Source organism: Triticum dicoccoides, chromosome 4B (assembly GCF_002162155.2).
Source record: "Triticum dicoccoides isolate Atlit2015 ecotype Zavitan chromosome 4B, WEW_v2.0, whole genome shotgun sequence".
Lineage (NCBI taxonomy): Eukaryota > Viridiplantae > Streptophyta > Magnoliopsida > Poales > Poaceae > Triticum > Triticum dicoccoides.
Genome location: NC_041387.1, coordinates 58,500,095 through 58,521,892, shown reverse-complemented (window position 1 = coordinate 58,521,892; position 21,798 = coordinate 58,500,095). Strand labels below are relative to the sequence as shown.

At 40.2% G+C, this 21,798-nt stretch overlaps 1 protein-coding gene across 1 annotated transcript in view; it reads left to right on the top strand.

Annotated features, from left to right (window-relative positions):
* Positions 1-21,798, top strand: part of LOC119292503 (beta-fructofuranosidase, insoluble isoenzyme 3-like) — an 87,719-nt gene that overhangs the window by 62,228 nt on the left and 3,693 nt on the right. The gene's annotated exons all lie outside the window — the stretch shown is intronic.

Below are 21,798 nucleotides of genomic sequence, written 5' to 3'. Positions count from 1 at the left end.
GAATATGTTCATGATCGAAGACTTTGTCTTTGTTGAACAGTACTGAGGAATATAAATTGGCTTGACTAGCAGTCCAGAAACGCCTCTTCCTTATGCAAGCAGAGTCATAGGGGTTGTAATCTGTGAAGTATACATGCTCGCTGAAGAAATCTTCAGCCTTGAACTTTTGCTTCTTTGAGAATGGATCCGTTGGCTTGGGCACGGGAGTGTCAGTGGTTGCATCACAACCTCTGGATCGCAATCTCGGGTTCTTCTGGCTGAGGAATTTCTGGTTCCTCTTCAGTGGCAGTCTGCATGTTCAAAGGAGCAGCAACAGCAGTTTCTTCAGCACTAGTGGCTGGAATTTCTTCATGTACAGATGAGGTGGGATGAGTTTCTTCAGAGCCCATTTGAACGGTTGGTGCAGGGGACTGAGGTATTTGTTGTAACGGGGTGAAGAGTGGAGTATTGGGGTGCTGAATTTCCCAAAAGTCATCATTAATCACGGGCATTGTGCAGCCAATGTCCACGTCTTCATCTTCAATTTCTTTAATGCCAGCCTCTTCAGCTGTGAACTGAGGCATTGGTGAGGAAGCAACAGGAGTGGAAGGGATCGTGTCCACTTCAATTTCTTCATCAACCTGCTCTGACGAAGCAGCAGATTGAGGTTCTTCATCAGATCCGTTTGGGATCACATATTCTTCACCAAAGGAACAAGGTCCTTTGATGGCATGGTGGAAATTGGAACAGCATCAATTGGATTTTCAATAGAGCTTGTCATAGGCTTCATATTCTTTGGAACTGAAGATTCTGAAGCACTTGATGCTTTCCTTTTCTTCACTGCAACTCGCTCTGCAGCCTTGGTCTTCTTCACATCGAATGCACATGGAAGAATTGGAGTTGGTGTAGGTGCAGATGGAGCTGAGGAATCTGGTTGATTTTCTTCAGGCGCAACTGATGCAGTTGTCCTGACTTCTTTAGTTTCTTCAGGCGCACCACTAGTGGATGCCCTGGCAATTTCTTCAGCGGCTGGAATGGTGTCATCAGCCCTGGAACTAGCATTTTCATCAGCAGCCTGAATGTCATCAACGGTGCTAGCATATTCTTCAGTTTGCTGAGCAAAAGCTTCAGCTTGAGGAGTTTCTTGTTGCGATGGGGCTGCAACATTGGTAAACTTTTCAATCAGTTTCACAAACCTGACTTTGGCTTCTTGCCAATCAGCATAGTAAGCATTGAAATCATCGCCGAGGGCTTTGATTTCAGACTGGATCTGAAGGAGTTCATCAGTTGTCATCTTGACAACATTTTTCCTCAAGAACTTCTCCTTTCTGAACTGACCTTCTTGATCTGCCTGGCCTTCTCAAATTTCCATTTCTCTTCAGTGATGAAATGGGTCAGCATGTGACTTTGACCAGGAGTCAGATTGAAATCAGGCATAGGAGTATTTGGATCCTTGTGCCAGAGATCAATGTAATCGAAGATCGCCCTTGGATCCAAAAGCAGTGGCACATTTGTGCCTTTGGCTCTAGCGGCCCTTTCTTGTCGGTCTCTAATGATTTCAGCAAGTTCATCATCATCAGCTTCATCGTCAGATGGCACTTGGAAGGCAACCTGTTTCTTCTTCGGACTGGGCCGAGGACCTCGACCAGCCGTTGCCTTTGTCTTCAGCAGAGTGGGGCCTGATGAAGATTTTGGTGCGGCTGAGGAACTCGCCGAGGCACCAGAGGCAATAGAGATGCCTGTAGTCCTTTGGCACGTGGCCAGATGTACAGGTGTTGAGGACTTTGTCGGAGCAGCTGAGGACTTTAGAGGAGGAGCAGAGGACTTTGGAGGAGCAGGAGCACCATGAGGAACTGGCCGTGAGGGCTTTGAAGAATCTGGTCGTGAGGGCTTTGAAGATTCTGGCCGTGAAGGCATTGCTGAGGAACTTGGCCGTGAGGGCATAGTTGGTGAAGTACTTGGCTTGTGAGCGGGCTTCTTTGCCATTGATTTTCTTGGCCTGATAGAAGCCTCAGTGGCAGCAGCAGCAGCAGAGTCTTCATTGAATTTCCTCACTGCTTCTTTGGCTTGTCTCGCCAACTTGGCTTGGCGTTTGGCCCATTCTTCAGGAAAGTCCTCACCACGCTTGATGCTGGTGGGGTCAGCTTCTTGGCCAGGTGCCTATGGAGCTCTTGGGCATGGAGGATTTAGTGCGAATTTCTTCATATACTTCGGAGTTACATATCTGTACTCCCTCCATTCTCTTGCCCATCTCCTTTCAATCTTCTGTATGCGCACCTTGCGCTGACTTTTATTTTCCTTTCCGTACTTAGCCTCATCAGGTGTGCAATAATTAGCATAGATGGCCTCAGGTATTTCAAAAGCAGTCATGACCTCAGGCTTCTTTCCTCCTTTCTGCGGTTTCTTACCGTCTGCCATATTCTTCAGATGAGGAATTTCAACAATCGAATTTTTTGAAGAAGTATGCAACTTTTCTTCGAGGAATGCTGCAAATGAGTTAAGTTAATGAGAACCTAGTGATTCAGCAGCGGACATGAGTACCTGTGAACAGAGTATAGTTGCGAGGAATTTGGAGAGGTCATATGCGTTCTCAGAAGGTTTTTCAAAAAGAACAAGTTTGAGGAATTTGACCAGATGAGCCTTGAAGAATTTCACTAAGCGTTCTTTGTCTTAGGTTCCAGAGTTGTATAGATCGAGGATCCACACAATTGAGGAATCTTGAAGAAAAATGATGCTTAGAGAAACGAATCAAGAACAGATGACTAGTGAGGTGTTTTGTGTGTGAGGATTTGAAGAATAAAACACCTTTGAAGATTTTGTTGTGAAAAACTGAATCAAGGAGGGCAGTAAAAGTAACTTTTAATTACCCTTGATGAAGAACACGACGAACTGTGAAGTAGAACAGTGAAGTTCGTCGGTGTAGATCTTCCATGCCCTAACTCGGTGGAGGAAGACAGCTACGGCGGCGGCGGAGTGAAGATTTCCGCGGCCGGCGCGAGTACGACGGCGACAAGGTCGAGGCAGTGAAGCTCTTCCTCACCGGCGACGATGGAGTAGCGGCGGCACTAGGGTTTGAGAAGCTCGAGCGAGAGAGAGAGAGCGTACGAGCGGAGTAAAGGAAGTGAGGAAGGGGAGAGGGGGTATTTATAGTCGCAGTTAAAACTGTTCGCCCGAAGATTTATGACGAACGTGCCCCTGACCCTTCTCATCCGCATGACATGTGTCACCCACGTACTGAGAAGTGGAGATCATGTTAGATCGTGGGTGAATAAATAAGTCTTATCGTGGGATATGTGACAGTTTCAGCGGTAAAAGCGAAATTTTGGATAAGATAAGCTTTAAGTTCCGTTCGCAAATTCTTCAGCTGACGAGGACACGGTGAAGATTTTGAACGAGTTTCAAATAGAACACACATGAAGAATTTGTGAATAGATTGGGTTGAGTATAGCATAGAGGGGAAAGGGTCCGATCACATTCACTTAGCAGAAAATGCAACTTGAAGAAATAGCCATAAGTGAATGATGTAGAGGACATAAACTCATATATATATATATATATATATATATATATATATATATATATATATATATATATATATATATATATATATATATATATATATATAGCCAATGAAGAAAAACGACAGAAACAGTGAAGATTTTGCAAAGTTGAAGAATTTGAAAAACTGAAGAATTTCAAAACTGAGGAATTTCAAAAATGAAGATTTTCAACTTTGGTGGTGGCGTGACCCACCGTATAAGAGTGATGATTTCAGACACCGCGTACAATTGTCGTAGGGTTTTGAGAATCAAATTCATCATTAATTTCTTCACACTTAGAGTGTTATTCTTCATTGATTGAAGAAAAAATGTTTCTTCATGTGTTGCACATCTAAGTCATCAATTTTGCATAAGTGTTAGGATGAGTGTCCTTTTTCAAAGAACATTTGAAGATTCTAGGATATTTAGCTCACACCGCAACTTGCTAAATCTCTTCTCATCCAAGGGCTTTGTGAAGATATCAGCCAGCTGTTCTTCAGTCTTCATGTGCTCGATGGAGATGTCGCCCTTCAACACATGATCACGAAGAAAATGATGACGAATCTGAATGTGCTTTGTCTTCGAGTGCTGAACTGGGTTGTGAGCAATCTTCATGACACTCTCATTGTCACAGAGGAGAGGCACATTCTTCACGTTGACGCCATAGTCCTTGAGGGTTTGCTTCATCCATAGCAGTTGAGCACAGCAAGAACCAGCAGCAATGTACTCAGCTTCTGCAGTAGACAGTGATACGCAGTTCTGTTTCTTCGAGGACCAACAGACCAAAGATCGTCCGAGGAAATGACAAGTACCAGATGTTGACTTGCGGTCCACACAATCACCAGCATAGTCAGAGTCGGAATATCCAATGAGATCAAAAGTAGAGCCCTTGGGGTACCATAATCCTAGTGTTGGTGTGTGAGCTAGATATCAAAGAATATGCTTCATAGCCTTATGGTGTGATTCCTTCGGTGCAGCTTGAAATCGGGCACACATGCAAACACTAAGCATTATATCTGGCCTAGATGCACATAAGTACAGTAAAGAACCAATCATGGAGTGGTATACCTTGTGATCAAAGTCAATACCATTTTCATGAGTGCATAAATGGCCATTTGTGGGCATAGGAATTTTGACGCCTTTGCAATCTTGCATGCCGAATTTCCTCAAAACATCCTTGAGGTATTTCTCCTGAGATATGAATATGCCATTGTGTTGTTGACGAATTTGAAGACCTAAGAAGAATTTCAACTCTCCCATCATAGACATTTGATATTCTTCACTCATCATATAGGCAAATTCATCACTATAACGTTGGTCAGTACAGCCAAAGATAATATCATCAACGTATATTTGGCACACAAACAGTTCACCATCATAAGATTTAATAAAGAGAGTAGGGTCGAGTGAACCGGGTGTGAAGCCATTCTTCACGAAGAATTCCTTCAAAGTATCATACCACGCCCGAGGGGCCTGCTTGAGGCCATAGAGGGCCTTGTTGAGTCTGAAGACTTTGTCAGGATTCTTTGGATCTTCAAAACCTGGGGGTTGAGCAACATGTACTTCTTCCTCAAGCTTACCATTGAGGAATGCACTTTTCACATCCATTTGATATAAAGTGATATTATGATGGTTAGCATAAGCAAGTAATATGCGAATAGCCTCAAGTCTAGCAACAGGTGCAAAAGTTTCATCGAAATCAATTCCTTCAACTTGTGTGTAGCCTTGAGCTACAAGTCGTGCCTTATTCCTCACCATAAGGCCATTTTCATCTTGCTTGTTGCGGTAGATCCACTTTGTGCCAATGATATTATGCTTGCGAGGATCTGGACGTTTGACCAGTTCCCAAACATTGTTGAGATCGAACTGATGTAATTCTTCTTGCATGACCTGAATCCACTCAGGCTCCAGAAATGCTTCATCTACCTTAGTGGGCTCTGTGATGGAGACAAAAGCATAGTGCCCACAAAAGTTAGATAAATGTGAAGCTTTTGAGCGTGTGAGAGGACCTGGTGCTCGAATGTCATCGATGATCTTTTCCACTTGCACTTCTTTTGCAATGCGAGGATGAGCTAGTTGTCGTCGAGGAATTTGATCAGCATTTTCTTCAGCACCATTTTCTTCAGCATGTTCATCAGGTGCATCAGCTCGATTTTCTTCACATTCTGGAATGAATTCTTCAGTTGATTCTTCGGTAGGAATGACATCCTCAGTAGCCTTGAACTTGATAGAGTCCTCAGGTGTTGGTTCATCTATCACAGAAGGTAGGTGCTCTCTTTGCGAGCCATTAGTTTCATCGAACCGTACATCTATAGTTTCAACAACCTTGTGAAGAACGTTGTTGAAGACTCTGTAGGTGTGCGAGTCCTTTCCGTAACCAAGCATAAAACCTTCATGTGCTTTTGGTGCAAATCTAGCATTGTGATGAGGATCTCTAAACCAACATTTAGCACCGAAGACTTTGAAATAACTCACATTGGGTTTCTTGTCAGTGAGGAGTTCACGGGCAGTCTTCTTGAAGAATTTGTGAAGATATACCCGATTGATGACCTGACACGCAGTATCAATTGCCTCAATCCAGAAACGATGAGGCGTCTTGTATTCATCAAGCATAGTATGAGCCATTTCAGCGAGGGTTCTATTCTTGCGCTCCACAACGCCATTCTGCTGAGGAGTATAAGGAGCAGATAACTCATGAGTAATACCAAGTTCATCAAGATAGCCATCAAGACCAGAATTCTTGAACTCGGTCCCATTGTCAGTTCTGATGTGCTTGATCTTCACACCAAAGTTGGTTGAAGCCCTCGAGGAAAATCGTTTGAAGATTTCCTGCACTTCATGTTTGTAAGTGACAATGTGTACCCATGTGTAACGAGAATAGTCATCAATAATAACAAAGCCATACAGAGATGCATCATTTGAAACAGCAGAATAATGATTAGGACCAAAGAGATCCATGTGAAGCAATTCAAATGGTCGAGTGGTGGTCATGATAGTCTTCGCTGGATGCTTGGCCTTTGTCATCTTTACAATTTCACAAGCTCCGCATAAGTGATCCTTGAGGAATTTGACATTCTCAATGCCAATGACATGCTTCTTCTTCGCAAGCGTGTTCAGATTCCTCATGCCAGCGTGACCAAGTCGTCGATGCCATAGCCAGCCTTCTGAAGCTTTTGCAAGGAAGCACACGGCTGGTTGAGGTCCTGTAGAGAAATCAACAATATACAGATCTCCTCTCCTAAAGCCTTCAAAGACTTTGGAATGGTCAGCTTCCATGATCACAACACAACGATACTTGCCAAAGACAACAACCATATCAAGATCACAAAGCATTGAGACAGACATGAGGTTGTATCCTAAGGACTCGACAAGCATGACTTTGTCCATGTGTCGATCCTTTGAGATTGCAACCTTACCTAGACCCAATACCTGACTTTTGCCTTTGTCAGCGAAGATGATATGCTTCAGATGTGACGGTGATAAAGGAGCATCCATCAATAGATTCTTGTCACCAGTCATGTGATTTGTACATCCACTATCGAGGACCCACTTGTTTGCTTTGGGTTGATCATCCTGCAGATGAATTAGTGCATCTTACTAACTCATATACTTCATCAGTGAAGAATATGACGTCAAAATCATCAGTTCAATTTCATTAAACAATAGCACAGATAAGCAGTGTGAGGACGTGTGAAATGAAAGTTCATTTCATCATGATTCGCCTGCGTCCTTTCAGGCATTCTTGTCAGGCCCCCAGCAAATTCTTCAGACGTTAAAGCACGTCTGGAGACCTGACCCTGCAGAAGAAGTTAGTTCTTTTTCTTCACCACCCACATCTGAAGGGGTGGCAAAGAGTTCATCACTCTACGAGCACCATATGAGAAAGGTGGCATAGAGGCCAATCCATTTCATTTCATATAAGAGGGGTTAGGGTAAGCATATGAATAAGCAGAGAAATTCTTCAAGGACTTATGAACATAATGATTTGAAGAATAATGCGCATATTCATAGCCCTTAGCTCTACCCTGCGAAACAGAGTTGTTAGCACGATGATAATCATATAAGGACTTTGATCCATTTGAGGAATTTGATCCATGTGAAGAATTAGGTCCATATGAAGAATTGGATCTAGGGTTCCTGTTCTTCACAGGTGGTGTCATGAGCACATTCACCTGAAGACTTTCAACATAACTTTTTGGAACCCAGATTTTCTTCATAGGGGAACCGTTCCTGCAGTTAGTCCCAACATATCTAGCAAATACTTCACCATTCTGATTTTTGAACAGTTTATAGTTGGAGTCAAATGACTCATCAGAAGAATGAGGAGATTCACATGTAAAGCCAGATAAGTTAGACGGATCAACTGGAGGTCCCTTTGCAGCAACCCATGAGGTTTTGGGGTACTGCTCAAACTTCCAATATGTTCCATCAACATTGAGTTTTCTCTCAAAGGCAATACCCTCTTTCCTAGGGTTTCTGTTGAGGATCTACTTTTTGAGCACATCACAAAGAATCTGATACCCTTTGAGGCTTTTGTACATGCCTGTCGTGTACAATTCCTTCAGCCTTGCATCGTCAGTGATACTAGCAATGTCCTCAGATGAGGAATTAGATATAGCAGTGGCAGGTGAAGAATTTGTAACAGTTGAAGCATTTGAACATTCAGGTGAAGAATTAGCAGATTCACGTTCAATGCACTTTAAGCATGGAGGAACAAATTCTTCCTGAGAAGCGCTGATTTGTTGAGCAAGTAATGAATCGCGCTCCTTCTGAAGATCTTCATAACTCACTCTTAGCTTCTCAAGATCTTGCTTTCTTTGAAGAAATTCATAAGAAATCTTCTCGTGATCAAATAAGAGAGTTTTATGATGACTTTGAAGGTTGTCAAACTTAGACTGAAGTTTCTGAAGATTTTCAGTTAAGTCTTTAGTGCGGTCCATTTCATCACCCAACATGTCATCACTTTTGTCTAGCATGTTTTGAAGTTTCTCAATGGCCTTTTGTTGTTTCACAGCAATCTTAGCAAGTTTAGAGTAGCTAGGCTTAAGATTTTCATCAGATTCATCCTCACTAGATTCAGAGGAGGGGTATTTTGTTACCTTGGCACCCTTTGCCATGAAGCAATAGGTGGGAGCGTAGTCATCATTATCTTCATCAGCATTGTTGGTGTTGTCATTTTCTTCAGAGTTGAAGATACACTTGCTGACAAATGCGGTAGCAAGAGCTAGACTTGCCACACCTGACTCAGACTCCTCAGATGCCTCCTCTTCCTCATGTTCCTCAGATTCAGCTTCAGAGTCCATTTCCTTGCCAATGAATGCCTGAGCCTTCTTGGAGCTGCTCTTCTTGTGAGATGAAGACTTTGAGGATTTTGATGATGAAGACTTTGAAGATTTCTTCTTCTTCTTGGCATCATCAGAACTGTAATCCTTGTATTTCTTCTTCTTTAATTCTTTGTCCCACTGAGGAAAATCTTGAATGTAGTGACCAGGCTTCTTGCATTTGTGGCATAGCCTTCTCTTATAGTCACTTGATGAGGAATCACTGCTCCTTGAGGATTTTCCAAAGCGACCACGTCTTGAGAACTTTTGGAACTTCTTCACGAGCAGTGCAAGCTCCTGGCTCAATTCTTCAGGATCACCAAGGCTACTACCAGAGTCTTCATATTCAGATTCAGACACAGCCTTGGCCTTCAGGGCACGTGGTTTGCCATAGCTTGAACCATAGAGATCTCTCTTTTCAGCAAGATGGAACTCATGAGTATTTAGCCTCTCAAGAATATCAGCGGGATCTAGTGACTTGTAATCAGCACGCTCTTGAATCATCAGTGCCAGAGTGTCAAATGAAGAATCTAGCGATCTCAGCAATTTCTTCACCACCTCATGGTCGGTGATGTCAGTAGCGCCAAGCGCTTGAAGCTCATTTGAGATGTCAGTGAGGCGATCGAAGGTTTGCTGAACATTTTCATTGCCGAGTCTTTTGAAGTGGTTGAAGAGATTGCGAAGAACGTCAACACGAGAGTCACGTTGAGTTGAGACTCCTTCGTTTACTTTGGAGAGCCTATCCCAGATAAGCTTAGCAGTTTCCAAAGCACTCACTCTACCATACTGCCCTTTACTCAGATGACCACATATGATATACTTCGCTTGAGAATCGAGTTGCTTGAATCTCTTCACATCAGCAGCATTCAAGGAAGGTGTGACTGAGGGAACACCATTTTCCACAATGTACCAGAGATCGTTGTAAATTGCTTCAAGATGCATTCGCATCTTATTCTTCCAGTAGGGGTAGTCCGTGCCATCGAAGGTAGGACACCCAGCGGAGACCTTGATCATACTTGCAGTCGACATAACTAAAACTCTAGGTGGTTAAACCAAAATCACGTAGAACAAGGGAGTACCTTGCTCTGATACCAATTAAAAGTGCGTTATATCGACTAGAGAGGGGGTGAATAGGCGATTTTTATGAATTCTTCACTGAGGAATTTGCCGGTGAGGAAATTCCTTAGCGAAGAACTACTTGCAGCGGAATAAGTACTCAGAAGTAAGCATAACAGGATACAGACATAGTCATCATGATGAAATGAAGACAATCACATAATACAGAAAGCGTAAACACAGCATAACACAAGATGAAGACAAACAGACTAAAGAAATTGAACTGAGGAAATTGAGAAAGTCTTTAGTCAAAGTCTTCAAACACAGATATGAACAATCACTCAACACAGTAATGAGGAAATGAAAGAGTTGAGGGAATAGAACCAGTAAGGTTGGTGAAGACAATGATTTGGTAGACTAGTTCCAACTGCTGTCTCAGTTGTATGTCTGGTTGGAGCGGCTGAGTATTTAAACTCGAGGACACATAGTCCCGGAGACCCAGTCGCTGAGCATGTAGCTCAGGACACCAAGTCCTCACCGTATTCTCCTTGAACTAAGGTCACACAGACCTCCTCCAATCACTCGTGGTAAGTCTTCAGGCGACTTCCAAACCTTCACAGACTCGGTCACTCGGTGATCCACAATTCCTCTTGGATGCTCTAGACCATGACGCCTAACCGTCTGGAAGAAGCACAGTCTTCAAAGGTAACAAGCGTCGGATCCACGCAGGATCAATCTCTTCAGTGATGCTCAATCACTTTGGATTTGTAGGTGTTTGGGTTTGGGGTTTTTCCTCACTTGATGCTTTTCACTCAAAGTCCTCGGAGGATGGGTTGCTCTCAAATGACAACTGTCAGTTTCTCTCGGAGCAGCCAACCAGCTAGTGGTTGTAGGGGGTGGCTATTTATAGCCTAGGGAGAAGCCTGACATGATAAGACATAAATGCCCTTGTCTGATATGACCGTTAGGTGGATAAGATATTTTGGGACAGCTGGCGCACAACACAGCAACGGTCGGAAATTTGACTCTCAAATTCCTCAGGGCTATCATGTTCCTCACTGTGTAGGCAATCCGCATTGGCGAATTCCTAACTCCTCAGTCAAAACAAATTCCTCAGCGAGCAGAAGAACTTCGTCTCTGTCACTGAAGAAATTGACTGAACTGTATGAGATTTCCAAAGGCTTCACTCGAAGGGTTTGGTAGGTGTAGGATTTTGAGTTAAGCATCACATGGAAATTTTTCCTTAGTATTTCCTCGACCCCCTTAACAGTATGGTGTTTCTTATGACTCAAGAAAGAGAAAAACAAAACTATGAAAACGAAAGTCTTCAAGCTTCATATTCCTCGCATGAATATCAAGTCTTCACGAACACACCAATTTCTTCACTTTCAAAGTCTTCATGAAAGTCTTCAGGAATACCAAAATCTTCAGTCGAAGATATTCATTTTTAGGGGTCGACTTTCTCTGTAAATATCAAACTCCTCATAGACTTATAGACCTGTGTACACTCACAAACGCATTAGTCCCTTAACCTATAAGTCTTCAATACACCAAAATCTAAGGGGCACTAGATGCACTTACAGAGAGCGACAACAGTCATAAACATGCATTAAAACTAATTCACACCGAATACAAGCATGAGTAGGATATAATCCACCATGAACATAAATATCATGAAGGCTATGTTGATTTGTTTCAACTACATGCGTGAACATGTGCCAAGTCGAGTCACTCAATTCATTCAAAGGAGGATACCATCCCATCATACCACATCATAATCATTCTAATAGCATGTTGGCACGCAAGGTAAACCATTATAACTCATAGCTAATCAAACATGGCACAAGCAACTATAATCTCTAAATGTCATTGCAAATATGTCTACTTCATAATAAGTTGAATCAGGAACGATGAACTCATCATATTTACAAAAACAAGAGAGGTCGAGTTCATACCAGCTTCTCTCATCTCAATCAGTCCATCATATATCGTCATTATTGCCTTTCACTCGCACGACCGAACGATGAGTATAATAATAATAATAGTGCACGTGCATTGGACTAAGCTGGAATCTGCAAGCATTCAACTCAAGAGATAAGACAAAGTAATATGGGCTCTAAGTTAAATAAACAATTATGCAAATGAGAGCCAGTAAAAAATTTCAACATGGTCTTCTACTCTCGACCCCACAAAGGAAAGAAATGAAAATAAAACTATTTACACGGGAAAGCTCCCAACAAGTAAAAGAAGAACAAGAAATATTTTTAGGTTTTCATTTTAATTTCTACTACAAGCATGGAAATTAAACTAACTAATTTTTTTGGTTTTTCTTAAAGTTTATCAAACACACAAGAAGAAAACTTGAAAAAGAAAATTAAACTAGCATGGATAATACAATGAAAGAGTGTGAACACTGACGACTAGGATAGTGTGTGAACATGAATGTAAAGTCGGTGAGAAATATGTACTCCCCCAAGCTTAGGCTTTTGGCCTAAGTTGGTCTAATGCCAAGGGAAGCCTGGGTGATATCCGTAGTTGTAACTGGGGTCGTACTGACATGCAGCAACAAATGCCTCCTGAGCTGCAGCATGTTGGCGAGTCGCCTCCGCTCTCCTCTCGTATTCAGCTGCCTCCTCCCTGGTAACAACATATCTTTGTTTTGCCTGATAATCAAAAAGGGAAGGAGCAGGAAGAGTAACATGGACAGAGCTATGTCTGTCAAAGATTAGTTGATACTGGAGGAATTGTTCATTCCTCTTAAGAAAATGATGTTTGACCATAGCATCATAATCTAAATAAGCAGGAGGTAACATCATATCCCCCTCTCGTGGGGCTATACCAAGATAATTTGTCACGCGGGTCGCATAAATTCCTCCAAATAAATCTCCAGCTCTACCATTTTTATGCAACCTACGTGCAACTATTGCCCCCAAGTTATAATCTTTATAACCTAACACAACACTCTTGAGAACACAAAGATCAGGCACACACATATGACATGCTTCATCTTTACCGTTAATGCATCTACCAATGAAGAGAGCAAAATAATGTATAGTAGGAAAATGAATGCTCCCTATGGTAGCTTGTGTAATATCCCTAGATTCTCCCACAGTAATACTAGCAAGGAAATCTCTAAATTCAGATTTGTGGGGATCATTAACACTTCCCCACTGTGGGAGTTTGCAAGCAGTAGTAAAATCTTCCAGGGCCATGGTATATGATTTGTCATAAATATCGAACAGGACACTATGAGAATTACGCGAAGATGAAAATTTAAACCTTCTCACGAATGAATCAGTTAGATAGTAGTACTGAGGACACTTATCTTGTATGAAGTCCTCAAGATTGGCATTATGCACATATGTATCAAATTCATCCTTAATGCCTGCATTGACCATAAATTCTTTTGACGGCCATTCACAAGACCGCACTTCAGCTTCCCTTGGTGGCTCATCGTCTTGCTCACGCATAGCAAGCCTGGGTCCTTTCTTTATTGAGGAACCACCTTGGTACATTTTCCTGAACATGTTTCTTTTTCTACAATATTTCTGAAATTTATAGTAACTTCAAAAATAAAAGTAAATAAAACTAAACAAGATTGATAGCAACTACTCCTACAAGTGCCTAGAGCCTATATCATGCATTAGAATTACTTGCAACCTCATAAATTTAACATGCAAGCTCAAGAACAGGGTCACCAAGGCAGCAAGGATTTGCAATGAATAAAGCACTAGAACAAAAACTATTTGGACCAATGGAGCAGTCACATACCAAGCAACAATCTCCGAAAGCAGTTTTGTGAATGGAGCTTTGAGCAAGGAGATCAAAAATTGCAGCAAAATGAGCTAGAACTCGTGCTTGAGCTGGATGAGGATTTTTAGTGAAGAAGATGGAGTGTGTGGGTGCTGGCATAAGTGGAAGGGGTCCACCAGGGGCCCACGAGATAGGGGGGCGCCCAGGGATGGTGGCGCGCCCTCCACTCTCGTGGCCTGGTGCTTGCCCCTCCTGCAGTAATTTCAATGCCTAAAATCCTAAAATATTCAATAAAAAATCATACTAAATTTGCAGGGCATTTGGAACACTTTTATTTTTGGGATTTTTTTTATTGCACGGATAATTCAGAAAACAGACAAATAACACTATTTTTGCTTTATTTATTTAAAATAATAGAAAGTAAAAAGAGGGTACAGAAGGTTGTGCCTTCTAGTTTCATCCATCTCATGATCATCAAAATGAATCCACTAACAAGGTTGATCAAGTCTTGTTAACAAACTCATTCCGAATAACACGGAACCGGAGAAATTCCGAATTGACACTAGGTTACCTCAACGGGGATATGAACATCCCCAACAATAAGAATATCATACTTTTTCTTGACAGTAGGTAGAGGAAATTCAAAACCTCCAATAATGATTGATGGAATTTTCTCAATAGAATTTATGCTATGAACTTGAGGTTGTTTCCTCGGAAAATGTATCGTGCTCATTTGCATTAACATGAAAGGTGACATTGCCTTTATTGCAATCAATAACAGCACCTGCAGTATTTAAAAAGGGTCTACAGAGGATAATCGACATACTATCGTCCTCAGGAATATCAAGAATAACGAAGTCTGTTAAAAAGGTAACATTCGCAACAACAACATGCACGTCCTCACAAATGCCGACAGGTATAGCAGTTGATTTGTCAGCCATTTGCAAGGATATCTTAGTGGATGTCAACTTACTTAATTAAAGTCTACGATACAGGGAAAGAGGCATAACACTAACACCAGCTCCTAAATCACATAAAGCAGTTTTAACATAATTTCTCTTAATGGAGCATGGTATAGTGGGTACTCCGGGATCACCAAGTTTCTTAGGTATTCCACCCTTAAAGGTATAGTTGGCAATCATGGTGGAAATCTCAGCTTTAGGTATTTTCCTCTTATTGGTGATGATATCTTTCATATACTTAGCATAAGGATTTAATTTAAGCATATCAGTTAAGCGCATGCAAAAGAAAATAGGTCTAATCATTTCAGCAAAACGCTCAAAGTCCTCATCATCCTTTTTCTTGGATGGTTTAGGAGGAAAGGGAATGGGTTTCTGAACCCATGGTTCTCTTTCTCTACCATGCTTCCTAGCAACAAAATCTCTCTTATCATAATGTTGGTTTCTTGATTGTGGGTTATCAAGACCAACTACAGGTTCAGTTTCTATATCATTGTTATTACTAGGTTGAGCATCTACATGAACATCATTATTAGCATTATCATCACGTTCATGTTCATCTCCGGATTGTGTTTCAGCATCAGAGATAGAAGTATTATTAGGATTCTCGGGTGTTTCTACATTAGGTTCACTAGAAGCATGTAGAGTCCTATCCTTCTTCTTTTTCTTCTTCTTAGAAGAACTAGGAGCATCTAGATTATTCTGAGAATCTTGTTCAATTCTCTTAGGGTGGCCTTCAGGATACAAAGGTTCCTGAGTCATTTTACCAGTTCTAGTAGCCACTCTAACAGCAAAGTCATGTTTATTACTTAGTTCAACTAGCAATTCATTCTGAGCTTTAAGTACTTGTTCAGCTTGAGTAGCAACCATAGAAGCATGTTTACTAGTGAGTTTAAGTCCACCTTTAACTCTAGCTATATAATCATTGAAGTGTCCTATCATATAAGCATTATTCTTCAATTGTCTACCAACATAATCATTGAAATTTGCTTGTCTATTAATGAAATCATCAAATTCATCTAAGCATGGACTTTGAAATTTAGTAGAAGGGATTTCATCCTTATCGTATCTGTAGAGAGAATTTACCTTTACTACCTATGTCGGGTTATCAAGACAATGTGGTTCTTCGACAGGCGGTGTATTGACCATGTATTTCTTCAATAGGAGGTAAATTCTTAACGTCTTCAGCTTTAATACCTTTCTCTTTCATTGATTTCTTTGCCTCTTGCATATCTACAGGACTGAGAAATAGAACACCTCTCTTCTTCGGAGTATGTTTAGGTATAGGCTCAGGAGTTGGCTCAATTAGTTCAGGAATTGCCTCAGGAATTGGCTCAGGAAGAATCCAATTATTTTCATTAGCCAACATATTATTCAATAGTAATTCAGCTTCGTCGACTGTTCTTTCCCTGAAAACACAACCAGCACAACTATCCAAGTGGTCCTTGGAAGCATCAGTTAGTCCATTATAAAAGATATCAAGTATTTCATTTTTCTTAAGAGGATGATCAGGCAAAGCATTAAGTAATCGGAGAAGCCTCCCCCAAGCTTGTGGGAGACTCTCTTCTTCGATTTGCACAAAGTTATATATTTCCCGCAAGGCAGATTGTTTCTTATGAGCAGGGAAATATTTAGCAGAGAAGTAATAAATCATATCCTGGGGACTACGCACACAACCAGGAGCAGGAGAATTAAACCAAGTATTAGCATCACCATTTAATGAGAACGGAAATATCTTAAGTATGTAATAATAGCGAGACGTCTCATCATTAGTAAACAGGGTGGCTATATCATTTAACTTGGTAAGATGTGCCACAACAGTTTCAGATTCAGTGCCATAAAAAGGATCGGATTCAACTGAAGTAATAATCTCAGGATCAACAGAGAATTCATATTCCTTATCAGTAACAAAGGTAGGTGAAGTGGCAAAAGCAGGGTCATGTTTCATTCTAGCATTTAAAGTCTTTTGTTTCAGCTTAGCTACAATTTCTTAAGATCTGATCTATCATAGCAAGCAAGAAAATCTCTAGCAGTTTCTTCATCCATAACATAACCCTCAGGAACAACAGGCAATTCATAATCATTCAGAGATCTTTCATCATCACTATCATCAATAATAGCATCTTCAATAATTTCATTCTCTCTAGCCTTAGCAAGTTGTTCATCAAGAAATTCACCTAATGGCACAGTGGTATCAAGCGTAGAAGTAGTTTCATCATAACTATCATGCATAGAAGAAGTGGCATCATCAATAACATGCGACATATCAGAATTCATAGCAGTAGCAGGTTTAGGTGTCGCAAGCTTATTCATAATAGAAGGAGAATCTAGTGCAGAGCTAGATGGCAGTTCCTTACCTCCCCTCGTAGTTGAGGGATAAATTTTAGTTTTTGCGTCTTTCAAGTTCTTCATAGTGATCAACAGATTTAAATCCCAAGTGACTCAGAGAATAGAGCTACGCTCCCCGGCAACGGCGCCAGAAATTAGTCTTGATAACCCACAAGTGTAGGGGATCGCAACAGCTTTCGAGGGTAGAGTATTCAACCCAAATTTATTGATTCTACACAAGGGGAGCCAAAGAATATTCTTGAGTATTAGCAGTTGAGTTGTCAATTCAACCACACCTGGATAACTTAGTATCTGCAGCAAGGTATTTAGTAGCAAACTAGTATGATAGTAATGGTAACAGTGGTAAAGATAAAGATAGCAAAAGTAATATTTTTGGGGTTTTGTAGTGATTGTAACCATAGCAATGGAAGAGTAAATAAGCGAAGCACAATATACGAAAAGCTCGTAGGCAATGGATCAGTGATGGATAATTATGTCGGATGCGATTCCTCATGTAATAGCTATAACATAGGGTGACACAGAACTAGATCCAATTCATCAATGTAATGTAGGCATGTATTCCGAATATAGTCATATATGCTTATGGAAAAGAACTTGCATGACATCTTTTATCCTACCCTCTCGTGGCAGCGGGGTCCTAGCGGAAACTAAGGGATATTAAGGCCTCCTTTTAATAGAGAACAGGACCAAAGCATTAACACATGGTGAATACATGAACTCCTCAAACTATGGTCATCACCGAGAAGTATCCCGATTATTGTCACTTCGGGGTTGTCAGATCGTAACACATAATAGGTGACTATAGACTTGCAAGATAGGATCAAGAACACACATATATTCATGAAAACATAATAGGTTCAGATCTGAAATCATGGCACTCGGGCCCTAGTGACAAGCATTAAGCATAGCAAAGTCATAGCAACATCAATCTCAGAACATAGTGGATACTAGGGATCAAACCCTAACAAAACTAACTTGATTACATGATAAATTCATCCAACCCATCACTGTCCAGCAAGCCTACGATGGAATTACTCACGCACGGCGGTGAGCATCATGAAATTGGTGATGGAGGATGGTTGATGATGACGACGACGATGAATCCCCCTCTCCGAAGCCCCGAACGGATTCCAGATCAGCCCTCCCGAGAGAGATTAGGGCTTGGCGGCGGCTCCATATCGTAAAACGCGATGAACTTCCTCTCTGATTTTTTTCCGCGAGACGGAATATATGGAGTTGCAGTTGAGGTCGGCGGAGCTGCAGCGGGCCCACGAGACATGGGGCGCGCCGCCCACCCTCGTGGACAGGGTGTGGGCCCCCTGGTCTTGATTCTTTCGCCAGTATTTTTTATATTTTCTGAAACTTGTCTCCGAGGATTTTCAGGTCATTTCGAGAACTTTTGTTTTCTACACATGAAACAACATCATAGTAATTCTGCTGAACACAGCGTCAGTCCGGGTTAGTTTCATTCAAATCATGCAAGTTAGACTCCAAAACAAGGGCAAAAGTGTTTGGAAAAGTAGATATGTTGGAGACGTATCAAGCCTCACCGAGGCCCCTGCATCGCCCCCGAGGAGTAGCACCTACCTGATTCATCCTTCTATTGAGCGGTCGCCTTGCCAGCCACTGTCGTTGATGAAGCCGACAACCCTGAGCTCTTCTGGCTTCAGTGATTGCCTCACCTCCTGTTCTTCATCTGGAGCTGTGTTTTACGACGATTCTTTCATCCAAAAATCCTATATATACCAGAAAAATCACACACAATGATCAATGAATTTAATGATACGAAGCCGCCACCTCATGTTTTTCATTTGGAGTCTGATTTGGGCTCCGGAGAGGGGGATTTGTTGTCGTCGTCACCACCAACTCTTCTCCAACAAAAATTCCATGATCATCTCATCCATGTGTGAGTAATACCTCTTTAGGGACATGGTGGTATATGGGAATTGGATGAGATTTTTTATGTAATAGATGTCATATTTATTATGGCTAGATGCCTAGTATCCACTATATTTTGAGATTGATGTTGTTATGAATTTGCTATACTTAATGCTTGTCACAATGGCCCGAGTGCCATGATATCAGATCTGAACTCTCCATGTTTTCATGAATATATTTTTGTTCTTGATCTTATCAACAAGTTGTATGCATCTGTTATCATTCTGAACCCGAGACCCCAAGTGACAATAATTGGGATATCAAAGGGGATGACTTTACCTTGAGAACTGCATGTATTCATTGATAGTTAGTGCTTTGATACGGTTCTTTATTAAAATGAGCGTCTTAATTTCCCTTAATTTCCATTAGGCCTCTGCTGCGATGGAAGGATAGGACAAAAGATGTGAAAGTTCTTATCGAAAGAACATACAACTACACATGGAACTAGTTTGATATCGCTCTATGTTATGACTATTACATAATGAATCTCGTCTGGACAAAACCCACTATTTACTTCCATGACTACCCTTTTCGTAACTATTGCTCTCTCTAAAGTTACTACTTTTGCAATCTGTTACTTTTTTGTAATACTGTTTTTGTTACTATTTGATTGGTACTCCTATCATATTACTACACTGCTAATAAATTGTGCCAACAAGTTATCTATCCAGGTGTGATTGAATTGACAACTCAACTGCTAAGGCTTATAAATAATTTTTGCCTTCCATTATGTCGAATCAATAATTTTAGGTGGAAATACTTCTTTTGGAGACTGTTGTGATCCCCTACACTTGTGGGTCATCCGTTGTCTGCTCCCGCGCGCGGGAGCAGACAACGGGTGTGAGAGGTGGGCCCCAAGAACATGGCAACTAGATTAGTATCTTATCCTTCAATTAGTTACTAAAGAGCCACTGACCAGTGGGACCTCTCACTTAACAAAATAGATAAATCCATCGAAAATATTAAGACACTCACAGTTGGGTCCCACTATCTAGGGCTAGCTTTCACTCTTTTGTCTCATGTGTTAGGAGGGACAAATATCTCGGTGATAGGCCTTTGACCGGACGAAAACGATATGAAAGGATGAGGGCAAATTTCAGCAGTCTTAAAAAATAGATATAAATGTGAGTAATGACATCAAGTTAGGGGAGCAATCGAATTATCATTTTTTTAAAATCCAGAATTGTTTTTACAAATTCAGATTTTTTTACTTCATGAACATTTTTTGAAATCTAGGGACATTTCTAAATAAAAAAACAAAATTGCGTACATTTTTCAAACTCACAACAATTTTAAATCCCATTTTTCCAAATTTGTGAATTTTATATTGAACTAATGAACATTTTTCAAATCACCAATATCTTTCAAATTGTTAACATTTCTTAATTAGCAAAGTTTCTAGATTCACACACATTTTGGTGAATTCGTTAATACTTTGTGAGATTCAAAAATAATAATTTGGGAACATAAAAAACGAATGAACTTTAAAAAAAATATGGGAACACTCTTTCAAATTCAGAACTATTGTAAATGTTGAATACTATATAAATTTTGTATACATTTTTTAAAAATTCATTAACCATTTACCTTTCAGGAAATATAATTGGCCGTGCCTTGTTTGCAAATATGAAGGTGACTTGACGGAAGAGGGCAAATTTCAGCAGTCTTGAAAAATAGATATAAATGTGAGTAATGACATCAAGTTAGGGGAGCAATCGAATTATCATTTCTTTTAAATTCCAGAATTTTTTTACAAATTCAGATTTTTTTTTACTTCGTGAACATTTTTTGAAATCTAGGAACATTTCTAAATAAAAAAACAAATTTGCGTACATTTTTCAAACTCACAACAATTTGAAATCCCATTTTTTTCAAATTTTGGAATTTTATATTGAACTAATGAACATTTTTCAAATCACCAATATTTTTCAAATTGTTAATATTTTTTAATTAGCAAAGTTTCTAGATTCACACACATTTTGGTGAATTCGTGAATACTTTGTGAGATTCAAAAATAATAATTTGGGAACATAAAAAAGAATGAATTTTAAAAAAATATGGGAACATATTTTAAAATTCATAAATATTGTAAATGTTGAATACTATATAAATTTTGTATACATTTTTTTAAAATTCATTACCCGTTTACCTTTTAGGAAATATAATTGGCGGTGCCTTGTTTGCAAATATGAATATCGCAAATTCAGAAAAAAAAATCATGGATTTGAAAAAAAAATCATGTATTTGAAAACAGGTTAATGAATTTTAAAATATGTGCATGAATTAAAAAAAAGTTCATGGATTTGAATTTTTCTTGTGGTTTCCAACAAATATTCATAGATTTAGAAATGTTCAAGATTTGAAAAAAAATTGTGGATTTGAAAAAAAGTACTCAAATTAACAAATGATTTGGAAAACAATTATGGATTTAAAAACTGTTCACTATTTTTAAAAATGTTTTTGGTTTTCCAAATGTTTACAGATTTGGAAAAGGTTTCAGGATATATAAAATGCTAACAAATTTGAAAGTGTTTGCAATATTAGAAAAAACAAATTTATAAAAAAATCATTGATTCAAAATGAAAAAGTTAAAAAAAACAAACAAGAAAAAGATAAATAAATAAGAACAGGAAATAAAACTTAAAAGGAAAAAAGAGAAAAACACGGAAACCATCGAAACCGAACCAAAAGCGGCAAAAGAAGGAACCGAAGAAAGACTAGCGAGAAACTCGGTGAGAGGATAGATAATGGGCCGCCGTCCACTTGGATCTTTTGTAGAGGGTGGGTTGCGCCCTGTACCGATGCGGTGCCACATAGGATTTGACAATAAAAACGCAACTAACTATCTCGCTGAACCTTTAATGGGCCAGCCCACTTAATGCCATCGCGGGGGCTCTTTTACCG